Genomic DNA, 9,682 nt, shown 5'->3' on the forward strand with positions numbered 1-9,682 from the left:
TGTGCTACCTAAGGGCAGAGCGAAGGGCCAGAGCCAAAACCATAAAAACACGAGAGCACACATCCTGATGTTTGAGCTGCATTCATGTCGGTTTGATAAGATCGACCTCATAAATGAGTATGAATGGGTAGTAAAACCTGACTCCTTAATTGCTGTATCTATTTCACAACCGCCAAGTTGTGCAAGATTGAGCATATCAACAAGAAGAAGAAAAAGAAAAAGAAAACTGAGGTTGTTGTTCGTTGGGTCACAAAGACCTGTGGAGCAGTTTACTATGTTGTGACGTCTCATTAAGATGGAAGTCCATGCACTGATATTTATAAGATAGAACCCCCCACCAAAAAAAAAAAATAAGACCAGTTGTACTAAAAGCACAACTTACTGGTGGGATTGCATCATGCACAGAGCGTGCACGTTTCTCCAGTCAACTCACCAGTAGCTGAACGTTCTCTGTTGCGAGTCGCCTCCTGAGTTCGGTGTCAGAATTTTTCCTGTAATATGGAGAAAAAAAAAAGAGATTTGTTTTAGACGTTTTCCTGCAGCGTATTACCTTTAGCATTGACATATATCATTTATATATATATATATATATATATATATATATATATAGTATATATGATATATGTCAACTGTGGTGTTTGTGCAAAGCTCCAGAAAAGAAGAGAATCAAACCAGACACATCACACAACAGCCGTGACGACACATTGGGCGTAAAGCTTCCTACCCCCCCCCCCCCCCCCCCCCCGTTATTAATAAACACGAGACTGGTATCATTTTTTTACGTGTAAATTTGACTTAAACAATGCTTTCTTAACTTTGTAAAACAAAATATAATAAATAAATATATATATATATATAAATGTATAAATTGTTATTAATTAAAGTAATGGTAACCAATACCAGAGTCACCGTCGTCAGTATTGGGCCGATATCCGATGTTGGTATCGGTCCAAGACTGACGACGTCTGCATTTTTCATTCAAACTTGGACGTTATTTTGAATTCCAACTACACACCTGTTAGGTTTCCACCTCTATCCTTTCTGTTGGTCGGGTTTATCTGCCTCTGAACACAGTTTAAAGTTATCATTAAAAGATAAATAATATTCTACATCTCTATTCTGATAAGATCTGCTGTGTTCAATAGACTCTCTCAACACACACACACAGACACACACACACACACACACACACACACACACACACACACACACACACACACACACACACACACCTCTCATATGTCATACATCTCTCTTGGTTTTCAGTATGAGCAGGTTTGATCATAACATTTCACTCACATCTATCTTGAATAAGAGGATCCAATTACACACACACACACACGGCCTTTGTTACGAGCACAACCTGATGGAGCTCATCTTGAAGAAGGACAAGCAAAATGGAGGCCCCTTCTGAGTGAGTGTGTGTGTGGTGCACATTGTAGAAGAACAAGTGCGTGATCAAAGCCAACAGGTCTGTCTTCGCTGGAGGTCGCAGCAGGTGACAGACACACAGAAGAGGCCCGTTCTGCTCCCAAAGATTCCCAGAAAGGATTTACTCTCCGATTGTTTATTCAGTTCACTCTCTCGTAGAGAGGGACCAGCTGCCTTTTGGTTACTCGTTAAAGTTTGATTGGCATCTGAATGCATGAAATATATCCAAGCATAGCGTTCGAAGGCTATCTGCCAAATCCTTGGTGACACATCCAGCGAGACTCCCTTTCCTTTTCTTCTTTTGACTTTCTGTTCCACAGCAGTGCCCATGAGGACTGACAGGTTGGTTGAACCCGTCTATCAGGGTTGCCGCTGCAGCTTATCCACGCCAGGACCTTCTCCAGGAGGCCAGAAACATTTTAGGTTGCAGTTCACATCCATGTCTGTCCAATATATGTCACTTTTATCCACAATTAATCCAATTAGACATATGTGAGAAATTGTCATAATCAGTAAGGCATATGCACGTTTACCTTTTATTGACTTTAGTTCAGCTTTAATACTCCTCCGCCTTATTTATTACTAGATCCAATGAAAGAGATGAATGTAAACCATAGTCCAGTGTTCACAATGTACCCATGAATCAGGCCTCCTCATATATACATATCTTGGTGTCCACATTGACAGCTCGCTCACATGGCATGTGCATGTTGAAAACCTTTGTTCTTGGCTACAACAGAGGATGTATGTTTTGAGAAGGCTTACGCTCTATGGTGTTAATAGCAAACTCATGATTCTGTTTTATCAAATGATTTTAGAGTGTAATTTGATATGGCATAGACGTATAGTATGGTAACCTGTCAGTGCAGTTATAATCTAAGCTTGCACGTCTTACTCAAACTCCATGAATATCATAGGGGGAGGGGGGAGGGGAAACACACTATCTTCAGCCCTTATATGAAAAATCTGTGCTGAGGGAGGAGCGACCCAACACATCTTGTGAACTCAGACTTCCAGCTGTTGCCATCAGGCAGACGGTTCAGAATGCCAAACTGCAGGCTGAATATGTACAAAAATACGTTCATTCCATCCTCCATCAAATTATTAAACAGCAAAAAGTAGTATTACGTGATATGATTTTACTGGGGAATATATTGTCCCTTGAATATTTATCGTCAGTGTTGATGACACCTGGTTTTATTATTGTATTATTCGTAACTATTGAAGACATGTGTACTTAAGCATGTTTGTGCATGATTGTGTGTATGATCTATGTTCTATGCCTGCGTGTGGATTGTGATGCTGGCAAGGGGATTGTGTGATGCAGCGGCTTGGAGCCCAAGACAAATTCCCCTGCGGGACAATAAAGTATATCTTATCTTATCATAATTAATTAATGAATTCATGGCCAGAACAACACAAGGCTATCCAGCACAAAAGTGGAACTTCTGCCACAACAGTGCAACGCTATCCTGCGAGGTGCAGTCAAATACCTGCAAGGCTACATTCCTGCTAGATTACTCTGTGACGTGAATGGCGTACCTCGTGATCCGATTCGTACATTTTCGGAGTCGTAACATCCTTCTCTATAATATTTATTTTGGCAAACTCACGGATCTATTACTCACACTGGATTGTATCTAACTGCATCACCTGTACCTAAAACAACACGCCCCCACCCACGCAGCCCCTTTAATTGCAGGGTAAAACACTTGTTCACAACTTTTTTGTCACCGTCCTTAACAATCAATCAATCAACTATTTCCGGCTGTCACAGCGGTTGGGCAAGTCTGTGTTGGTGTTTTAAGGAAACAGGGTTTGAACTTCTGTCCCAACCTCTCTTTTGTCCTTCCTGCCTCAGATCAGGTAAACCCTTCACACCAAGAAGGTACCCGTCGCGAGTTTTTGCAACACAGCAGAGTGTTTGACCACTCAGCAACGGTCATCCCTGCAAACCTCACCCAGAAAGTACCTGTACTTTCAAAGAGTGCCGGCCACCAGCTTTCTTTTGGGGGGGGGGGGTGGTAAAATGTCCCTGGAAAATTTCCCCTGAACCATATTTAGACTCTGGTCCCTGCAGTCGAAATGAAACGGGTTCCTTAAAAAAGGTCTCGAGTCCCGAAGGGAAGTTCCTACGGTGGAAAAAGGGGCTTTGGTGAGACATCACGTCGTACAACCTTGTTGGTTTTCAAGCACACCTTTTCTCGTTCAGTGCCTTCAGAGACTGTGCGGTCATGCATGCAATCACACCACCTCTTAACTGCTCTATCTGAATGGACAGCAGTTCAGAGATTTGAGGCCCCGTTCTCACATTCGTAACACGAGGATGCTTCCTTTCATATCCTCGGGGCAGGAACATGCTGGAGCAGAGAGAACCCCTACAGTACGGCTGATGAACATTATTTCAGCCATCGCTGTCCTTCCAGTTTAGCACTTGGCATTTCATGCAAACGTTTACACTCACTTCCTGCTGTCGATAGCGCCACATCAGCTTCGCTTAGCTCTCCCCTGACATGTCAGTTCCACGCAGGCATCTTCCTCGAAAAAAACGGTCACAACAGGAAGACGCCGTTGCGCGAACAACACGCTTGACTTAGACCGACTTATTTTGCACTTTGAGGAGAAAAAAAAAGAAAATCTGACAACGAGGACGTCACTGAAATCAAAGGGAGGATTACAGCTCGATCATTTTTAATGCAACTTAAACATTAAAAGCATCTAATCGCCACAGGAACATGAATACCCTTTCTAAAAGCTCCATTATCCAACATAACAAAAGCTATTGTTTCCCACAATGCACGCGTCTAACCAATGTGGAGAGACTATCCCTGTGAAAGACCCGGCTGGAAGTATCAAATACACAGTTAACACAGCACGTCAAACCCTCGGTCACTGGATCCAATGGCTAAATCACTAAATCACGCCACAATAGCCGTGGACTTGGCTCATTCACACAGGCCACATGAAAAGGGAGAGGGGAGAAAGAGGGAAGTCTGACTTCCACGGCTCAGGCCCACCAGACAAAAGGCTCGGGAACAGCACTGCCTCGGGACAAAATCATATGACACTGGCGCACAGGAAATCACCCAAATTGTCCATTGTCTGGGACAACATCAAAATCCCTCTGCCCCCTCGCAGCGGCAGAAAAAAAACTGGGGAGGGAGAGAGCTGAGGGGAAGAGGGATAGAAGAGGGGGGGAGAAAGTGGGAGGGGGAGAAGTGACAGAGGTTGGGAGAAAACAGTGTGTTTGGAGGGTAAAACGTTAGAAACGCACCTTGGTTTCATTTTATTCAGTCTTCCTTTTGTGTGCTGAGCACTCCCACCCTGTACTCCCCAAAAGATCACCTGTCAATCAAACGTCGTGGGCAGCACCTCCTCTGATCTAAGGGAAATAGAGTTTCATGTTCTGAAACAGTTGGTCACCTTAGTCTTCACTCGCACAGCAGAAAAGGAAATGGTGCATTTGTTGGGGACTATTTTCAGCATTTTGAATACTCATTTGGTGCGCCGATGACTTGACAATTGATTGACTCAAAATGAACTACAAAGCCCACGTTCACGGTGAAGGAACACGTCAACCAATGCAACAGGTCTCATCAACAACTTTTAAATTGGCTTGTTTGTTTTTTTACAACAATGGAGCTGTAGGGCACAGAGGAATAAGCTGTATGAGCTTATTTATAGGATCAATATATTTGTCTTTTCATGGGATTTGCTGACAATAAGAAACAACGACTTATTCTTGCGAGCTTTTAAAAAGAACAAACAACTGGGGGCCATATTCACTCTCCTTAGCTGACACTGCATTCCTTCATTAGCGCTGGCTTATCTCACCTACTGTTCTGTCTTTCAGTCTGCTGCCACAGAAAGATCTGCGTCAGCTACAGCAGGAGCCGCCTGATAAGCTCAGTGTTGTCCTTATCGTACTAATAGCATGAACAGGATGCTTTTCAAACTACTTTTCAAAACATTCAAACGAGGAGTGTGGAACAAGCTCGATCAACTCAACCCAAAGGTGGTCGGTAACTTTCAAACCCCCCCCCCTTCTGCTCAGGGATGCATTTGAACAGGTGAGTACAGTACAGTCAGCCGAAGAATGACGAGCAGGTCGGCAGTCAGCCAGCCCGTCAGGTCGAGCCTGAGGCGACACAGCCTCTCATCTATTCAGCTACACAACACAGAGAGACAGACGGCTCTCCTCTGGCCTTCTCATTCATCCCTCATCTCAGCCTCCCCCCCTCCTCTCTCTGGGAACAACACCTCCCCACGCACGCATCACATTGACTTGCATTCAGTCATTTTTGACTTACCCGAACCATAACTGCTAGAAGCCTAATCCTGACCTTAAACCGAAGCCCTCACTCTGTAATGTAATCATTTACGTTATGGGGATGTGCATTTTGTCCCCGTAAAGAAAGCAGAGTTCCCTCAATGCGTCTATGTAATCAAGGTTTATGGCCCCACAAGAGAGAACAAGACTTCATGGAGCTCAATCCATCCAAGCTGACACGACTCCTTTGTTACCAAAATTTGGCAACAAGTGGAGAAAAAGATCCAAAGAGGAAATTGCCAAAGAGAAAGAGAAAATTATATTTCTATTTAGAGTCACCAGCGAACAGCTGTACATACATACATCCATGATATTCAAAAGGAAGAGGCAAAAAGTACATTCTGATACAAAGATAGGTCAGTTACCTTGACTATGTTCTACATCCAAGTGTAGCAAACAGCTACAGCCTGCACAAACACTTGATTGTTCACACATCTAATCACTTAAAAAAGGGTGTGTGTGTGTGTGTGTGTGTGTGTGTGTGTGTGTGTGTGTGTGACCTTTAACAGCCTAACGGGTCATTATGCAAAATACCTAAAAAAGAAGCCTCATCAATTTCTTTTTATTTATTTCTTAACTTAAAATATGAAATGAAAATGTCCACCTCAGAAACAGGGACCTGGCTCTACACGTCATCTTGGGCCAGCTGAACTGCTTTTGAGAAACACACTGAATCACACCAGATCAGGTGAGTGTGACCTCTGACCTTCCTGTTGACATCTTCAAAAGATGTTCCACTACTTGTACAAACTCACAATTAGTTTTTTCTTACAATCCCCTCTTAAGGCCACTATGCTGGCCCTTAAACCATCAGTGGCCCTCTGTGTGTCAGCGGGCGTGTGCCCATGCTAAAACAGCAGGACCGAGCCTCATCTAACAGAGCACTGTTTCCCTGTTTGTTTGAGCATGAACACAAAGTCTACCACTCTGCTCGTGACCGTCTTAAGAGCAATAACAGCCACTCGTAGACTCTTCCCCTTTGACAAACTGATGTCTTAATCGTGGGATTATGACATGGATTAGAGGCTGACAATTACAAGAGCTACCAGCTGATTACCAAAGGGTAATCCACAATGAGTAAGGGGACCGTAGGCGACTATGTAAACGGCTGTCTATCTATACAATAAGGCTTCATTCACAAACACCAACCAAACACTAAAGGATATCCTGGAACATCCTTTTTCTTTCAAATGATGACTTATTGTTATATAACGTGTTCATGCCGTGAAACAACCGAGCATCCTTATTGTAGACATGTCGTTCTACGGACAAATGTGTGCAAAGGTGTCATTTTGTAAATAACTTGTAAAAATGTGCAAGAATATTTAGTTTCTAATATAAATATTGTTTTTCCTTATTTCTTCAGGAAACTTGAGAGGGCAAAAGTTCCTCTGCCAAGTTCTTGTTAACTTTTACAGAGGTGCAACAGAAAACATCCTGACTGGAAACAAACTGGCATTGGATGTTTACAGCCCAGGACGGGAGGGCTCTACAGCGGGGGATTAAAACCGCCCAGAACATCATTGGTACCCATCTACTGAGCATCAGTGATATTGATGAAAAGAGGTGCCTGCGAAGCACCAAAAGGAAACTAAAAGACAAAACCCACCCCAGCAAATGCCTGTTTTCCTGTATCAGCTGCCGTACCTCCAGACTGAAGAGCAGCTTCTTTCCTCCGGCTGTACAATGACAATAAATGAACCTTGTAACCTTAACAGAAGGCATTTAACCGAAGACCTCTAGAGGTCTGGTGCAGCCTCCAACTACAGTATTCTCCCTTCATCATAATTGGATTCATCTTATGCTCATGTTTGTGTAATTTGAGAAATGCTGCTTCCATCTTTCAGCCTGAAACAACACTTGTGACACGTATTCTATTCAAACAGAGCTACAACCAGGAGCCCTCTCCTTCCTTGTGTGTGTGTGTGTGTGTGTTGTCTATCACCTTTTGTTGATCTTTACTTAAGCTCTGAGGGGATTACAGAAAAGCACCATGCAAACAAACCCTATCATTACCTTACAGTCAGGCTTTGGAAAGATTAGTTGCGCCTGCAAACCGGCCTGCTGGTACCCAACGTGTAAGGCTGGAATTATTGTTTGCATTGCAAGACATTTGTTGCATGAGAAATGTTCAAAAAAAGCTGAATCAGATCTTTAAAAAAGACATTGATGAGCTAGAATGATAGTAAAATATGACTCATGCCCTTTGTTCCGACATGTATTTCCTTGTGCTTCTGTCCTCTTTTTCTTTGTTTTATCAATCAATCAATCAATCAATCAAAATGTATTTGTATCGCACTTTTTAAAATACAACAAAGGTTGCCCAAAGTGCTGCACATAATAAGCAGTCATACAAACAAAGACTGGATTAATAACAGGAAGTGACATTAAAATCAAGACAAACTGACACAAATCACACAAAAGTGCCATGTTAAGATCAAAGGTGATAGGCCAGTGAAAAGAAAGAGGTTTTTAAACGACTGTTAAACATTGGTAAGGTGGATGACAACCTAATATGAAGGGGAAGGTTGTTTCAGAGCTTAGGGGCAGCAACAGAGAAGTTGGCCCGGGTTGTCATTTTTGTTTTTGGAACAACTAAAAGCTGTTGGCCGAGAGATCTTAGTGAGCGAGTTGGGGTATAGGGCTGCAGCAGGTCAGACAGAGAGCGTGAAATCCAACCGGCTACCATAACGCTTTTATCCGTTCTTATCCGTCGCCCCACCTGTTATTGCCGCGTCTTCTGTTCACGCCACACGGTTAGCATTGACATGTGGATCCTTGACCCAATAAACACAGTAAATGAGTAAAACACTCATTCAAATGAAAAGTACTATATACTACTAAATACTAAATAGTATTTTCTCAGTTATTTCAGGACTTTAGTACAAATGAACACTACAGATTCAAGAGAAATAAAAGAAAAATGTTTAATGCAAACAAATTCAGAGTAATCAGATGAAGACAACAGTTTGATTTAACTACAATGGTGTCGTCCCATAAGCACATTCGTTATCAATCTAGATTGTTCTGAGAAATTTAAGTTAGTATGTGCTTGTTATTATCAATTTAGACAGAATAATTGTGTATCACGGTATTGCAATGTGTGATTTATTAACGGTACAATTTCATTGAAAGGCGACAAAGTATCATATTGAATTATCGCCCAGCCCTACTTCGGCATAAAGGGTGCATGATTATTTTTTTTTAAATAAAGATTTTTCTCTAAAAGTCTATTTAAGTAAGAGTAAAAAAAGTGTGATGCATTAAAGTAATGTTTTTAAAATAGTTTTTGTTGGAGTAGTTTTAAAAAGTTACTCCAGCACATGTAACGCAGTAAATGTAACTGCGGTTATTGTCATACGAAGCTTAGTGAAGCTTCAGCCAAGACGACCATCTTCATGCTCTCTCTGACTGAGAGGGCCGTCACACTTTTCAATTCAACCAATCAGATTTTTGGCATGAGCCCTTTGAGCCAATCGTCTTGTTGCTTTTAAACAATAACTGCTGCTCTCTCTGCGGCTGTCCATACACTGTGTGATTAACATTACCCATCTCCAGCACCTTTGTCAAGACACCAAAGGGGGGGGGGGGGGGGGGGGGGGGGGGGGGGGGGTCTGTTCCTGTATGGCTCAAGGTTCGACTATCCATATATAAAATAATGATGACGCTACAATAATAGGATCTGATCCCACAAAAATGAGGTCTGAGGCCAGGTCTGCACTCCAATAAGTGTTCTACTTTCATGCTCGATAATAGTGTTACATGGTGAGTCCGTCATACCAGAACAAGTCCATCCCACTCCATGACCCCTGATCATGATGCAAACCCAAAATGAACTCCACAGGTCATAGGATGCAGTAGTGAGTTTAGTAAAATAGAAGGCCCAACGCTTTTCATTTCAGCAATGGAAACAAAACAATT

At 42.5% G+C, this 9,682-nt stretch overlaps 1 long non-coding RNA gene across 1 annotated transcript; it reads left to right on the forward strand.

Moving 5' to 3' along the window:
- Positions 1-4,709: 4,709 nt before the first annotated feature.
- LOC142956157 (uncharacterized) lies at positions 4,710-7,963 on the forward strand. The gene is made up of 4 exons (XR_012955994.1): positions 4,710-5,021; positions 5,285-5,501; positions 6,371-6,449; positions 7,128-7,963. It is a non-coding gene; the product is annotated as an uncharacterized LOC142956157 (long non-coding RNA).
- Positions 7,964-9,682: the final 1,719 nt, after the last annotated feature.

The sequence above is a fragment of the Anarhichas minor genome, unplaced genomic scaffold (genome assembly GCF_050575085.1).
Source record: "Anarhichas minor isolate MPS153535 unplaced genomic scaffold, ASM5057508v1 ptg000024l, whole genome shotgun sequence".
Lineage (NCBI taxonomy): Eukaryota > Metazoa > Chordata > Actinopteri > Perciformes > Anarhichadidae > Anarhichas > Anarhichas minor.